Source organism: Hyalella azteca, unplaced genomic scaffold, assembly GCF_000764305.2.
Source record: "Hyalella azteca isolate HAZT.00-mixed unplaced genomic scaffold, Hazt_2.0.2 contig13831, whole genome shotgun sequence".
NCBI lineage: Eukaryota > Metazoa > Arthropoda > Malacostraca > Amphipoda > Hyalellidae > Hyalella > Hyalella azteca.
The window spans coordinates 37,424-54,246 of record NW_025943738.1 but is presented as its reverse complement, the minus strand read 5'-3'; the positions used below and the strand labels follow the sequence as shown (position 1 = coordinate 54,246).

The 16,823-nt window shown below is 39.4% G+C and overlaps 1 long non-coding RNA gene across 1 annotated transcript; it reads left to right on the top strand.

The window, feature by feature from the left end:
• The first annotated feature begins 4,281 nt into the window (after positions 1-4,281).
• Positions 4,282-5,263, top strand: LOC108670325. The gene is made up of 3 exons (XR_001930718.2): positions 4,282-4,375; positions 4,530-4,681; positions 4,888-5,263. It is a non-coding gene; the product is annotated as an uncharacterized LOC108670325 (long non-coding RNA).
• Positions 5,264-16,823: the final 11,560 nt, after the last annotated feature.

The following is a 16,823-nucleotide window of genomic DNA, read 5'->3' as shown; positions in this document are numbered from 1 at the left end:
TCTGTAAGAATTTAAAAGCAAAGAAAAGTCCACAAAATTCATATCTTTATAGAAAACGTTTCGGAGACCAGCTCCATCATCAGTTCGTAGAATCTAGAATCACAAATCAGAAGTCATAAATTAATACATTGAATGCACAGAACGAAATTAAAAACTTAAATTTATAAGTAATAGACGGAGCAAAAAAAGAACTATCTATTAACAATTTCAAGGGGATAAGAGCTAGCAGCTGAATTCAAACTGGGCCTAAGTTTAAAGATATACAGTAAACCAGGGACGATCGCATGTGAACAGGGAGCATATCTTTATATCTAAAGAAAGAACCGATTGTGAAACTGTTTACCAGCACAATATGAAGATTGACATATGGGAAGTATCTATTGAACAAGACTTATAATTCTCTTGACATAGCTTCGGACGCAGGGCCGAAGTATGGAAAAGAACAATAAATAACTTTCCTACTATCGCGCTCAGGAGCAACCTCACTGAATCGCTTCGACATGAATTTCTTGATTTGGGTTAACATCAAACTTGCCGGAAATCCATTAAACAAGAAAATATTATTGCGTAAAAATTCAAATTTAGCGTGCATAGCATGGTATGTGGAACACATGCGAAAACCTCTGTGTAATAATGTTTGAAGCCCATTTAACTTGAATCGGAACGAACAAAAACTAATTTCAATTTCATTCTCCTCCCTTGAGTAGCGGGGGTTACTGAACACTGATTCAAACTGAGATCCCAGTAACTGATCAGTTTGAATCTCAGATCCCTGAGATTCAAACTGAGATCGCTGCTACCGCTACTGAAAATGTTGTGGTTGCTAGTAGCGGCCGCTACATGTATGATGTAGCTCGCTACTGCCCACCTCTGGGTATAAACTATAAATTAATCAAAAGGCAGAAATGGACAGAAACAGAATAAATTCCAGTTATTATTTAATACTAATAACTGGAAATAATAAATAAATTATAAGAAAATGATGAACAAATGATATATAGGCTACATGGAATTTGAATGTTACATACGGTAAATGATGAATAAATGAATGATGCCGGTGAGTTCATTAATGATGATGCAATCATAATATGATAGATAAATGGTACTGTTATGCAAATGATGGGCAAATGGTTTTAATGATAGGTAAGCACTAAGCAACACTGTAGGTAAACAAATGTAGAATGAATGGTAGGCAAGTAATAGGAAAATAAAGTGATAGGCAAATGATAGGTAAGTGATGGGAACATGATAGTCTAATAGGCGAATTACAAGTACATGATACAGCAACAACGGCATCACCAAATGCCACTGCTCCTGATTTGTGGCTCCCATTCTAGCCTAGGGCTATGCTGACTAGCACTTGATGAGTTTCACTTGTAAGTAGACCAGGAGGTAGGTACCGTAGGTGCAAGCAAACAATTTCACATAACGATGTCTTAGTAACTGCAAAATTGTCCTAGTCAGTTAATTATATTCTATAAATTAAAAAAATTGAAATATAAACCTAAGGAGAAAGCACTGTCACATCACACCTGATCACTGAAACACTACCAGCTACCGCAATGACAATGTAAATAACGGTACGGCCATTCATTGCAATCAGCATGCGCTATGGGTGTTGGACTTATAAATTGTCTTTTTTTGTGACTTCTAGAAATCACTGTTGACTAGTTGCATACTTCATACTTGCATAGCTATAAAATTTAGTGAGCATGCTCATATTTTCTTGATATCATATTTCTTTCATTAACAACACAATGATGTCAAGTTTTATTTTTAGCACAAAGTGATACCCTTTGCTAATCCCAGCCAAACAAGTAGATAATAGAAATTTTATAAAAAAAAAAACAAGATGGTGTCTTCATAATACAAGTTTTTTAGTTGATTTCCAAACACATGCCAATCAAATTAAGCTACCAGTTGGGCAGGACTATTGAAATTAAATGTCTCATGTGCGCTGAAGCAAAAATGGCCTTACCCCATTTCAGTACCTTCTGATCCTTGCATGGTTTTGAGTATACCTAAACAGCAGACTTTGAATTCCCTTGAAACTCTTGCAAACAAGGATTGGGTTTTAATTATTATGAGCTGTATTGATCATGTTTATGCTTAGGTCTAGTTGGCTTTTAGAGTCAGCCTACACCCCAGAGCACAATCGTTCAAGTAGTCTATCTAAAATTAAAGGAATGAGTTTTGAACAAAGCAAAACAGCTTACAAGGGTCAGATCAATCACTTACACACAGCAAGCAGAATGAAAGAAGTAAACTTACTGAAACTAGATGTAACTGTAAGATGATATGATGAATCAACTTCCTAACAATATCACTCAGGAATTAAAAATAAAGTAAGAATGCAAGGTAACCATTAGAAAGAATTTACATAATTAGCCAGTTAACATCTTGAGCAGAGATGAGAAATTTGTGTTTTTCCTTGATATTTTTTTTTAGCATTTTTCCTTGATAACTTCTTACCATGAAACATTTCATAAATGAGTTTGTGCTCATTTTAAAGGTATTTGCAAGGGCTATTGTATGAGGTCTCTGAAAAAATTCCATATGCTATTTATAAGATGACAGATGCAAAATAAAAGCCTCCTGAACCAACTCTGGGAACAGGGTAATAAGGGACACTGGAAATAAAACTCAATTCTAAAATGTTTGAAGCATGCAGAGTGTGCTCATCCATTACTAACAATACTCTGAATTCCTCCTCTTCCTTTGTAGATGATGTAAATGTAGAAGAAATTAAATTTTCTGTGATTTTTACTTGTTTTTTTTTTCTTTATTGATATGATATTACCATATACATTAATCCAAAATCTCACTTTTCACACTTTTTTCAAAAATTTTTAGAGGTAACAGTAGTAAATGTATGATTTCTTAACTTGCTTTACGCTACATAGATAGGAAAAATGTAGAACTTTATTGCCACTATTTTTTGTTTTGCAATATTTTAATTGGTTTAGCTGCTACAACATTTCTACGCAATGTCTGAGGGCAGTCCCTTATTACCCCGCCCCTCCCTTATTACCCGGTTTGATGGTATTTCATTTTCCAATGATGTAGTAACTAACTATGCTCATTGCTCACTAATATTAGATCAACAGTCAACCCACCACAGCCCACTCAGTGGATTGGAATTTTCCTGTAATCCTATTTGCTTCTGAAGTCAGCCTAATTTTCTGCTTAAATCTGCCTTATTCAGATAGATCCAAAGTGAAAAAATGTCACTACATTCATTATCTTGCTGCCTAATTGTACACTACTATAATGAATAACACTGTTGACAATTAAGTAGAATTTAATTCATCTGGCAAGAATCTTGCAGTTTCCTACGGGGAGGATATATATTCAAAGCTCTATTTGCAGCTTGCAAGGTAGATTTATTCCATGCATGCCAGGCTGCCACTCAGTGCTCTCAGACTCAGACAATGATGCGGTGAAGGTGAGACTGAATCACTGGGTCTCTCATTCTCATGGCTCACCAGTGCTGGCACTGGCAGTGCAACCTTAGCTGAAAAATTAGGCAGAAACCACCCATGAATATGACAAAAATTCCTGAGAATCTTGATGGTATAATATTGACATGTTAATTGATATTTTCAATATTAATATTTAAGTTATTAAGTTAAATAAATAAGTTAATATTTAATATTATTATTTGCATACCACACGTACGTATCAATGCACGACATCTACGTGCTCATTTGCTCACCTTTATGTTCCACATATACATCTTTCGTGCCTAATGTTCACCGTCCATTCGCTCCAGTCTCATTTGTTAACTCACAACTGATCTCATTCTGCTCTCCTTAAAGGAAGTCATCCCATGTCCACTCTCAGGGTCTCCCATGTCCCCTCTTATGATCTGGTGATCTGTGATGGCGGTGTTAGATTCAGAATTTTCTGCTAACTCAAGACAAGTTTTTTCCCTGCAAATTGAGGTACATGGGGTCATTCAATACCTTAAACAAGACAAGAAAACACAGTGCGACATTAGACACAAATGCATTAACTATTATTATTAGCACGACAAACAACAAATAAACAAATAATAAACATATATGCAATGTGTGAAAACAATAAATGTATGAAACAGATAAATTGGCAGTTCTGAGCTAAACAACATGAGCTTCATGAGCTTGGTCTGCCCTAAGATTACACCCGGTAACATAGAAATGAGTTACGTCTACAAAATACAATTCTTAGGGTTTTAATATGAGACATTTTATTTTTTGAAATTTTTGGTTTAGAGACAACCTTACTGTTCAAGTCTGCTCTCTAGATTACAGGCCTCCCAGCGCTGGGTTTTTACACCCAGATCTGGGTTTTTTGGTCGTCATCTGGGTGTCTGGGTGTATTTTTCTTTTAAATGGTAAAATCTGTATTTTTCGTTAATTAATTAAGCTAATTTTAGCCAATGATATAATTGAAATATTCCCAATGCCTTAAATTTGATTATTCAGTCAATACACAACGAATGGAGCAGCGCACTAACCGTCAGACTGTTTATTTTCCCTTGCTAACAGACGGTACTGGTATTGTACGCGTTCATTACCAGTATTGAACGCGTTCATTACCAGACAAAGCAATGGTTCCCAACTTTTCGGCGCTCACTACACAGCACCGACTGGGAACGCTGCGTCAGTTGTTTGGTGCAGAGTTATAACGCGTAACGGAGGTACGTACCTTTTGGGCTTTTACTAGTGAAGGGTTTCAAGTGTGACTCACTGTGACTATTGTGTAAATGTTATAAAAAAAGAGGATTGAGTTAATTTGAATACTGTTTTAATAATAAGAACTCGTACATAACTTAATCTTATCATTGTTAGTTATCCGTCAATTCTTTTAGCATTCGATTGATTAGTTTCCGTATTTTTATTGCAGAAATTTGCCAGGAAAGTTTAGGGCTCGAATTAGGAAAATTAAATAAGGAATACATCATAGTACATACAGTGTGTGTATAATCATAATGTAGTGTGCAGTGTGCACATTGCACAAAAAAATCTTTTCTCTAATCGTAATGAGAATTAGGATATACCTACCTGAAAGGCTGAAAAGAGAAAAAAAAATTTTAAAATCATTTAAATATGAGTGGTCCAGACTCCAGAGTGGAATAGAAATGAATGTGAAGAAGCTATGAGTAGGTACCGCAGCATTGGACTAGGTAGTCTTCAAACTCTCAGAGGCTCCCACAAATCAGAGAGAAAAAAAAAAGAAGAAGCTATGAGCTATTTTCCTTTATGAAATTGTGTCTCATCTTAATAGCCTAATAGGTAGGTATCTAATCATTATTAATGACTTTAATGTACTACCAATTTTTGACACTTTTTTTTTTGGAAAACTATCATGTCTAGGTTTCCTATGAGCCAATTTCAAAGATTTTAGCACCATTTCAGGCATTTGAAAGCTATTGTTGTAAGCTATTTACTGTAAGTGGGCCAGGGCCCATAGTGGCAAACCAGAGATTTTTTACTATCAGTTCATTTTTAATTTTCTCATCTAGCCTACTCAATATTTTAATCAATATCTTATGTATGAAAATGCTGGTATCCAAGTTACTTTCCTAGTCTACTTATAGTTATAGGACTCAAAAATGAACTTGATGAAGAGTCTAAAAAAATTGCTGCTTTGCCACTATCTCTTAACTAAAATAAAACATGTTGGTATAATTACTTGACAGTCTTGACTGGAGTGCTGGACTCACTGGAGTCTTGAGTCTTGATTGGTGGTGGGTGGGTGTGGAGGAAATGGGTGTGAGTCGTGTGACTGATAGTGATACTGATAGATATGAATGGTATAAAGTATAAACAGAGCTGGGCAGTGCTACTTTGAAGTTTGAGATGTAGTGGCCGCAACCACTACACACACTACTGCTGCACTGCATAGTGACAAACAACGGATTTTTTAAAATCAGTTCATTTTTAATTTTCTCATTTACTCACAATTTAAACCAATTTCTTATGTATGATAATGCTAAAATTGTGCAAAATTACAAACCATCCTGTAAGCTTACAGATACAGAAGAAATGCTACATGGCTGCTGATATGAAGCTTGCAGTGGACAAGGTTCTTGTTAATGCTCAATGGCATGTCCATGGATACGGTAATATCACATTAATAATACAGTAGTTAATGAATATGGTAATAACATATCAATAAAGGAAAAACAAGTAAAAATCACAGAAAATGTTATTTATTTTACATCTACATCATCTACAATGAAAGAGGACTTCAGAGTACTGTTAGTAATGAATGAGTACACTCTGCATGCTTCAAATGTTTGATATTGAGTTTTATTTCAAGTGTCTCTTTTTACCCCATTTCAAGATTAATTCAGGAGCCTTTTATATTGTGTCTAGCGCCTTACAAATAGCATATGGATTTTTTTTAATATGCCACAGGATAGCCCTCGCAAAGAGCTATAAAATGAGCCTAAACTTGTTTCTGAAATGTTTCATGGTCAGAAGTTATTAACAAAAACGCTCAAAACCTTCCCTTTTTACCCTGTTTGACGGTAGTGCTCAAAGGTACTTGTGGAAGGAGTCGTGTCATCTCCCATCTGTGATTGGTTGGGATGTCATTTTTTCTACACTGTAATTGGTTGATAGGATCATGATATCATCCTGTCAAGACTGTGATTGGCTGATAGGATCATGATCTCATGCTATCCAGGTTGTGACTGGTTATGGGATCATGATGTCATGTTATCCAGACTGTGATTAGCTAAGCAATAGCCATTCCATTGGTCATTTGAAACCTCCCTAGACACTAGGGGGGGTTGACACTAGTAACAGGCTGAGGTTGACAACATTACACCAAAATCTTTTGTGCAGTTTTATTCTGTTATTAACACGTTATTCTTAACATAGCTTCGCATTTGTTTGTTTGTTGTTAACATTGACAACAAAAATTTGCCCACTTCTGATTGCTCTAGAGATCTGAAATTTGGCATGCAGGCTACTTTCACCTAACAATTTTAGATACAATCATAAAAACTAGCTATTAGAGACCTAAATTAGCTTAATTGAGTTAAGTATATATATATTATATAGAATGACGTGTGGGTGCTTACGTTATAGATGAGCAGGTGCTGACGCTGCGTATCATCGATACGTACGTAAAGTCATACTTAATCAAGTCTTAATCCTTTTTCTTGTGAACTAAAAAGTAGAAAATAAAATACTTTAGTACATCACTGATATGAACAACAGGTATGGCTGCTTAAATTCCTGCAGTACATCACTGATATGAACAACAGGTATGGCTGCTTAAATTCCTGCACTACATCACTGATATTAACAACAGGTATGGCTGCTTAAATCTTGGAAATTTGAAGTAAAGAAAGTTCCAAGAAAATTATGCCTTCATATAATACGTTTTGGATAAATTCCTGTAGAATTTTCTTTGGTATTGACTTTCTAATGAATTTGCGATTCAAGCAAACGAGCGACATTAAAACTCAAACCTGTTGATATAGTTAGCAATGTTAAGACTATCACAGCCATCGTTCACTACAGATCAAATCTTTGCTGTACTTCCTACTAACGTGATGTAGATGCATTTGTTATAAATCACTTGTTTTACCAGTTGAAAATTTGTTCTCATAAATTGTTCGTAATTGCCTGTGAATCCATTTTTTATGCTCAGTATCACGAATCTGTGGCTGCAAATAACCGTCATCATGTGTTAGGGTGATGCAAGTGTTGCTCCATAATATTAAGTGTAGAAAATAAAGACGTTGTGATCAGCATAATGCTAACGTACCAAACTTATTTATAAATTATTTTAGTAAATTAAGTTTTGATTTGATTAATATTAATGAAGTTGACCCGCAATTCAATTTTATCTTTCTTTGTTCTTTCATAAACTTGCTTTGATGTTCGTTTTGTATCAAATAAGTTGGATAAGGATTGAATTTCACATCAGATCACTTGTTACTAATTTAGTTGAGTAATAATTAAATTTTTTCACTAAGTTTGTATTGTTTGTATAGTTTATGATGTGAGCTTCTTTGATAAACACTTGAGTGGCTAACGATTGGATGTTTCAAGTTTGTATTCTTATCCCGCAGTATCGGCGAGAAGCAGATAAGAAGTCTGCACAAAATTCGTCTGTTCGCTGAGGACCTCACGCTGAAGGAGGCGCGGCAGGAGGCCATGAGGACCGAGAGCCTCGCAGCCTGGGGCGTGCCGGACACCCCTAGGAGAGCGCCTCTCAGGGAGCCTCCTGAGATGAAGGCGCAGAAAATTCTGCGTGAATGTGATGTTGGTGAGCAAAATTGAAGTGAATGTGATGTTGGTAAGCAAAATTGAAGTGAATGTGATGTTGGTGAGCAAAATTGAAGTGAATGTGATGTTGGTAAGCAAAATTGAAGTGAATGTGATGTTGTTANTAAGTACACGTTAGCAGAGCAAGTTAGCTCACATTAGCAGAACGTATAAGTACACGTTAGCAGAGCAAGTTAGCTCACATTAGCAGAACGTATAAGTACACGTTAGCAGAGCAAGTTAGCTCACATTAGCAGAACGTATAAGTACACGTTAGCAGAGCAAGTTAGCTCACATTAGCAGAACGTATAAGTACACGTTAGCAGAGCAAGTTAGCTCACATTAGCAGAACGTATAAGTACACGTTAGCAGAGCAAGTTAGCTCACATTAGCAGAACGTATAAGTACACGTTAGCAGAGCAAGTTAGCTCACATTAGCAGAACGTATAAGTACACGTTAGCAGAGCAAGTTAGCTCACATTAGCAGAACGTATAAGTACACGTTAGCAGAGCAAGTTAGCTCACATTAGCAGAACGTATAAGTACACGTTAGCAGAGCAAGTTAGCTCACATTAGCAGAACGTATAAGTACACGTTAGCAGAGCAAGTTAGCTCACATTAGCAGAACGTATAAGTACACGTTAGTAGAGCAAGTTAGCTCACATTAGCAGAACGTATAAGTACACGTTAGTAGAGCAAGTTAGCGTACATTAGCAAACCACAATAGCACACATATTAGCATTGTACATTATTACATGTTAGCAAAACATGTTGCACACTTTTGCTGAGCGTATTAGCGCACATTAGAGGAGTATGATAGCACACGTTAGCTGATCACGTTAGCACACATTAGTTTAGCACACTAACATACATTAGGAGAGCAAATTAGCAAATGTAGGTGTTAGAATAAACGTATCATCTATCTGTAACATGTAGTGCGAGTTGTCGGATTTTATCGTAACTTTTATGTCCCTTGCCTTTTCCCTGTAAGAGGAAGCACACGCTCCTCCTAACAATCTCTAGCTTCTTGTCTTCGGATTGAGCAGGTTCTAGCCGCTCTTAGTTACGGTGTTAAAGTAAACCTTCAGCAGAAGGCTCGGCTTTCATTCAATCCCACAACCGTGATACTATCATGCCATCGCACTGCGAAAGTCTAACAAGTTATGGGCCCAGCCCAACGAACTCGATATTCGATGGTAATGACGACAAGTAAGAGTCGTGGGGAAAATGCCCACCTACGCTAGCCCACCTTACGCTAAAAGGTTTGGATGAGGCGTTGGAACACGATGGAGATAAATAAAGCAACACTACTGAGGCAGCCACGAGCTCAATAGCTAACCGTGGGGACAAAATCAACAGTAAAATCTTTGCAGAATGAACGCAGAGACTGGATGAGAAAAGCCCATCACTTATTTGCCGTGAAGCTAAGGATGATGGGTGGAAAAGACTTATAATTTTGAGGAAACATTATATGGGGAAAACATACCCTAGAATAATTGAGAACTGCAATCGACTGGAAAAGCTGAAGAAAGATGAGAACGAGTCAGTGATTGACGATATGCATCAAGGCCGAGAAAGCTGCTTCAGCACTCCAGAATGCCGGTGAGACAGTCTCTGATGGCCTCCTTGTTTTCCTGGACCTTAGAGGATTACCGCCAGGTTATATTTGCATGTCCATTGACGCCAAGCGCCCCTGCCCTAACACAAAACAGAAGGTCCCCACCTCTACTACCATCATACATGTATTCATATTTTGGCATCACTTTCATCTAATATATAATAATATTATATAATATCATATAATATAGCGGTTTCAGCGTCTATTAGGCCGTAGACCTGTCGCCGATTCTTAACATTGCAGAACATCCACAGCTTGTTGCGGGCTTGAACTTGCAACTCACTGCTTCAATTTTGCTTTGCTTACCCGCTCGGCCTCCTCGCCGATTCTGAAACTGACGCACAGAGCTGTGATCGAACCCGCACCTCTCTGCTCAAATCTTGGTACTCTGAACTGTAGCCACTTGGCCATCCCATCTGATACATTTTTACAGTGTACTTTCCCTCCATTCCTTGCCTCCACAACTTCAGCCCATAGTCATTCACTAGCTTATATATTTCTCGTTTCCACTCATTTTCATTCCACTCTATCCCTGCCATACCCCGTACTTTCACCACCCATTCGCCGGTTGGCCCAGCGGGCCCTTGGCGCACCCATGCTTCAAGCAAACCACACGTACGTACCAATGCACATCTACGTGCTCATTTGCTCGCCTGTATGTTCCACATATACATCTTTCGTGCCAACGTTCACCGTCCATTCGCTCTAGTCTCATTTTTTAACTCACAACTGATCTCATTCTGCTCTCCTTAAAGGAAGTCATCCCATGTCCCCTCTCAGGGTCTCCCTTGTCCCCTCATATGATTGATCCGTGATAGCGGTGGGAGTTCCAGAATTTTCTGCTTACTCAAGACAAGTTTATTTGCCTGCAATAATAGAGGTACATGGGGTCATTCAATATCTAAAACAAGACAAGAAAACACTGGGCGACAATAGACACAAATACATTACCTATTACAACATTAGCTTTAGGTGAGCGAGACTTCTAATTAGGTGAGCGAGACTTCTAATTAGGTGAGCGAGACTTCTAATTAGGTGAGCGAGACTTGTAATTAGGTGAGCGAGACTTCTAATTAGGTGAGCGAGACTTCTAATTAGGTGAGCGAGACTTGTAATTAGGTGAGCGAGACTTGTCCTCGAGATTTTGATCCATTGCCACTGAACCTTCATTCTACTGACTGATGACAGAGAGAGTTATAGATGGCATTGAAGGTTAAATAAATGAGCACAGTTGCCTGGCATTAATTCATATATTGTCCTGGCTCTGAGCTGCGAGCGTCTGCCCCTGACATCGATGAACAATAGTTCCTAATAATCTTCAGTTAACTTGAAGCAGCTCTGGCCAGTGGACATCATTACCTTGAATCAGATTATTGATGATGAATTTTGGTGTCATCAGCGTTGAAGAATCACTTTTATTATATACAAGGTGATTCACGGAAACTTCCTGATTTGAAGCTAAAAAACTACCTAATGAAGATATCATTACAAAATACATTTTTTAAATACATTACCTGTATTTTTGTATCACTTAGGTCTAAAGATGACATCGGAAAAATGACGGCCCCCATTGTCAATGCATTCAGTTAGTCGATTTTTGAAGTTTCGTTCAACTGGCGAAATAATATTGACTTGTATGTTGATGATGGCTTGCCGTATGTTGTTCAGATGAGGTAGGGTCCTGGGACAGTCATTGTAAGCAATTGAGCGGAATGCTTGTTAAATAGCGGTAATAGAACGGCCATTAGAATAGTATGCCTTGACAGTTAGCAGCGTGCGTTTATAAACGCACGCTGCTAACTTGTCCAATTCATAGTAGCAACTGACTAGGCGGGACACAAAACTTCATGACCTTGCCTTTCATATGGAATACTCCCCGCCTCTCTCCTACGTCATCTGGAATACAAAACAAAGTTTCCGTGAATCATCCTGTAAATAATTAAAAATTTCCTTGCATATTTTCGACTGCAGGCCAGCGTACTGTTATGCATGTTTTTATATGAGATGAATTATCTATATCAAAATTATTTGGGGTGAGAATTTATCCTTTGCGGCTGCAGGTACCTCGGTCCTCATACACCTGGTTTACTTTTTATCTGTGATAAATTGTGTTTATGAGAATTAATTCATCTCGTAATTCATACATGTTTTTGACTGCTGGTCCTCATATTCTTAGTTTATTCTACATAAAATTAAGTATCTTGGTAATCTTGGTACTTGTTTGGGATGTAGCAGTCCCAGGCCACGATGGATCGCCGCCTCGTATACACTTGTGCCCGAAATTATTCATACCCCTCAGAAATATAATCAATTCCAATTTTAAAGAACAATAAAGATCATTTACAACTTATTCGTCTAGGAAAGGTTGTCATTATAATGTGCAACAAATTNCACTACAGTACAACTGCTCCAGTACAATACACTACAGTACAACTGCTCCAGTACAATACACTACAGTACAACTGCTCCAGTACAATACACTACAGTACAACTGCTCCAGTACAATACACTACAGTACAACTGCTCCAGTACAATACACTACAGTACAACTGCTCCAGTACAATACACTACAGTACAACTACTCCAGTACAATACACTACAGTACAACTGCTCCAGTACAATACACTACAGTACAACCTGTCTCTTATACACATCTAGATGTGTATAAGAGACAGTCTTTATAGGTAAGTAAAGCTATTACTTGGGTAATCTGGCTTCTACTTACACTACCGCACACCAATTTAGGGTCACCCAAATAATTTTGTTCATCCATGAAAAGTTGAATTCGTTCACCTCCATACGTTGTGAAATGAATAGAAAATGAAGTCAAGACATTGACAATATTAGAAATAATGATTTGAACTTAAAAAAACATTGTCTTTACATCAAACTTACCTCAGACCTGTAGTCTCAGATATGGTTAATTTCATTGTTACTCTAACCTGAAGCTCAAAATCCCGCAGCCGCCACTTCACTGTAAATGTTGCCACTGGTGTTTTGCTGGTATTAGTTAATGAGGGGGCCAGTTGGGGACCTGAGACGCGTCTCTTTCTCCAACTAGAGAGTCTAATGTACTTGTGGCTGAGTTGTGCAACGCAGCCTCCAACTTCTTTTGTTCTATTTTAGTTAGAGCCTTTGTTTGTGCTGTCCTCTGAAGGGAGTGTGTGTGCGTGTTGCCCACCCTGGCAGTGACATCTTGTGAGTGGGTGATCGTTGGCGCCATTTTGATAGATCAGTTCTTCTAAGGTAGTTCCACGACCATCACTACCTCGCTGATCTGTCAGAACAATTTTATTGCACACCCTGGACGAGCCAGGTACTCATTTATAGAATAGAGTTGGATTAATGGCTGAGTTGACCATGAGCTGAACGTCCCGCGAGAACTTGTCCCGAGTGACCCCGTGCCCGGGACCTGGGCTCCGGTCCCTGGCCCAGGCACGGGTCCCGGCCCAGGGGACACAGTCTCACACCACCGTACCGAAGGGAGCAGCACACATCGTTGTAGAAAATCTTCAATTTATAAGTAATTTCTCTTATGGAATAGCGTTCATTTCTAAGAATAAGAATTGACTGTCGAGTTTCAGATGAACGTTCTCTTTTTTGACCATTTTGAGCGTTTAATTGACCCCGCGAATGCGATGCTCCATAAACTCGATCTATTCAAAGTAAGATCAGTTTTGTAGTTTCTGCACGAGTCAGATTTTATTTCAGATGTGTGAACATGATTGTAAAAGGGTTTTCTAATCATCAATTGGCTTTCTAAGCATAAGCAAAGACATCGTACCATTAGAATAATGGAGTTATAGTTGCTATATAGGGCCTCCATACACCTGTAGATACTGTACCACAAACCAGACATTTGCAGCTGAATTATTCATTTAACACATTAGCAATGTATTGAGTATATTTCTTTGCAGTTATGACTAGTTTGAAGTTATCTCTATTGAAAAGAACTGTGCTTTTGCTTCAAAAGTAAAAATATTTCGATGTGACCCCAAACTTTTGAGCGGTAGTGTAGGCAAACAAGGCTATGGTAATTAGGCTTCTACTGTATTAGGCCAGGCTTCTACCTAGGTACACAAGACTTCTAATACTTCTAATTAGGTGAGCGAGACTTCTGATTAGGTGAGCGATACTTCTAATTAGGTGAGTCAGACTTCTGATTAGGTGAGCGAGACTTCTGATTAGGTGAGCGATACTACTGATTAGGTGAGCGATACTTCTGATTAGGTGAGNATAAGAACAGGTGTCTCCAGGCTTGTTGTTGCACGGCTGTTATAAGAACAGGTGTCTCCAGGCTTGTTGTTGCACGGCTGTTATAAGAACAGGTGTCTCCAGGCTTGTTGTTGCACGGCTGTTATAAGAACAGGTGTCTCCAGGCTTGTTGTTGCACGGCTGTTATAAGAACAGGTGTCTCCAGGCTTGTTGTTGCACGGCTGTTATAAGAACAGGTGTCTCCAGGCTTGTTGTTGCACGGCTGTTATAAGAACAGGTGTCTCCAGGCTTGTTGTTGCACGGCTGTTATAAGAACAGGTGTCTCCAGGCTTGTTGTTGCACGGCTGTTATAAGAACAGGTGTCTCCAGGCTTGTTGTTGCACGGCTGTTATAAGAACAGGTGTCTCCAGGCTTGTTGTTGCACGGCTGTTATAAGAACAGGTGTCTCCAGGCTTGTTGTTGCACGGCTGTTATAAGAACAGGTGTCTCCAGGCTTGTTGTTGCACGGCTGTTATAAGAACAGGTGTCTCCAGGCTTGTTGTTGCACGGCTGTTATAAGAACAGGTGTCTCCAGGCTTGTTGTTGCACGGCTGTTATAAGAACAGGTGTCTCCAGGCTTGTTGTTGCACGGCTGTTATAAGAACAGGTGTCTCCAGGCTTGTTGTTGCACGGCTGTTATAAGAACAGGTGTCTCCAGGCTTGTTGTTGCACGGCTGTTATAAGAACAGGTGTCTCCAGGCTTGTTGTTGCACGGCTGTTATAAGAACAGGTGTCTCCAGGCTTGTTGTTGCACGGCTGTTATAAGAACAGGTGTCTCCAGGCTTGTTGTTGCACGGCTGTTATAAGAACAGGTGTCTCCAGGCTTGTTGTTGCACGGCTGTTATAAGAACAGGTGTCTCCAGGCTTGTTGTTGCACGGCTGTTATAAGAACAGGTGTCTCCAGGCTTGTTGTTGCACGGCTGTTATAAGAACAGGTGTCTCCAGGCTTGTTGTTGCACGGCTGTTATAAGAACAGGTGTCTCCAGGCTTGTTGTTGCACGGCTGTTATAAGAACAGGTGTCTCCAGGCTTGTTGTTGCACGGCTGTTATAAGAACAGGTGTCTCCAGGCTTGTTGTTGCACGGCTGTTATAAGAACAGGTGTCTCCAGGCTTGTTGTTGCACGGCTGTTATAAGAACAGGTGTCTCCAGGCTTGTTGTTGCACGGCTGTTATAAGAACAGGTGTCTCCAGGCTTGTTGTTGCACGGCTGTTATAAGAACAGGTGTCTCCAGGCTTGTTGTTGCACGGCTGTTATAAGAACAGGTGTCTCCAGGCTTGTTGTTGCACGGCTGTTATAAGAACAGGTGTCTCCAGGCTTGTTGTTGCACGGCTGTTATAAGAACAGGTGTCTCCAGGCTTGTTGTTGCACGGCTGTTATAAGAACAGGTGTCTCCAGGCTTGTTGTTGCACGGCTGTTATAAGAACAGGTGTCTCCAGGCTTGTTGTTGCACGGCTGTTATAAGAACAGGTGTCTCCAGGCTTGTTGTTGCACGGCTGTTATAAGAACAGGTGTCTCCAGGCTTGTTGTTGCACGGCTGTTATAAGAACAGGTGTCTCCAGGCTTGTTGTTGCACGGCTGTTATAAGAACAGGTGTCTCCAGGCTTGTTGTTGCACGGCTGTTATAAGAACAGGTGTCTCCAGGCTTGTTGTTGCACGGCTGTTATAAGAACAGGTGTCTCCAGGCTTGTTGTTGCACGGCTGTTATAAGAACAGGTGTCTCCAGGCTTGTTGTTGCACGGCTGTTATAAGAACAGGTGTCTCCAGGCTTGTTGTTGCACGGCTGTTATAAGAACAGGTGTCTCCAGGCTTGTTGTTGCACGGCTGTTATAAGAACAGGTGTCTCCAGGCTTGTTGTTGCACGGCTGTTATAAGAACAGGTGTCTCCAGGCTTGTTGTTGCACGGCTGTTATAAGAACAGGTGTCTCCAGGCTTGTTGTTGCACGGCTGTTATAAGAACAGGTGTCTCCAGGCTTGTTGTTGCACGGCTGTTATAAGAACAGGTGTCTCCAGGCTTGTTGTTGCACGGCTGTTATAAGAACAGGTGTTTCAACGCTTAATTTTCTTTCTACTTACAAAAAGTAGCAAATTTTTATATGATACCTTTATCTAGAAAATAAAACATATTTGTTTTGCGCAATATTCCTAGTCTTCAATATCTGCCAAGGGAAAAGATTTGAAATTATCCGCTTTATTAATTGTATTATTTTGAAATGCGTTATATTGCAGGCGACACGCCACACGCGCTGCTGAAGGTGAAGAACGCAAGCGATCTTGAGTGGCCTAGCGTGACGAGCTCCCTCAACTACCGCTACGTCGTGTCGTCCGTGGCTGAGGGGCAGTGCAAACGAGGCTTCTACTTAGGTAAGCAGGGCTTCTACTTAGGTATGCAAGGCTTCTACTTAGGCATGCAAGGCTTCTACTTAGGTAAGCAAGGCTTCTACTTAGGTAAGCAAGGCTTCTACTTAGGTATGCAAGGCTTCTAATTAGGTATGCAAGGCTTTTAATTAGGTATGCAAAGCTTCTACTTAGGTATGCAAGGCTTCTACTTAGGTATGCAAGGCTTCTACTTAGGTATGCAAGGCTTCTACTTAGGTATGCAAGGCTTCTACTTATCAAAACTCTATTTTCAATTTCGCACATATAGAATTCTGCGAAGGTGGGACCAAGAGGACTGCCCATG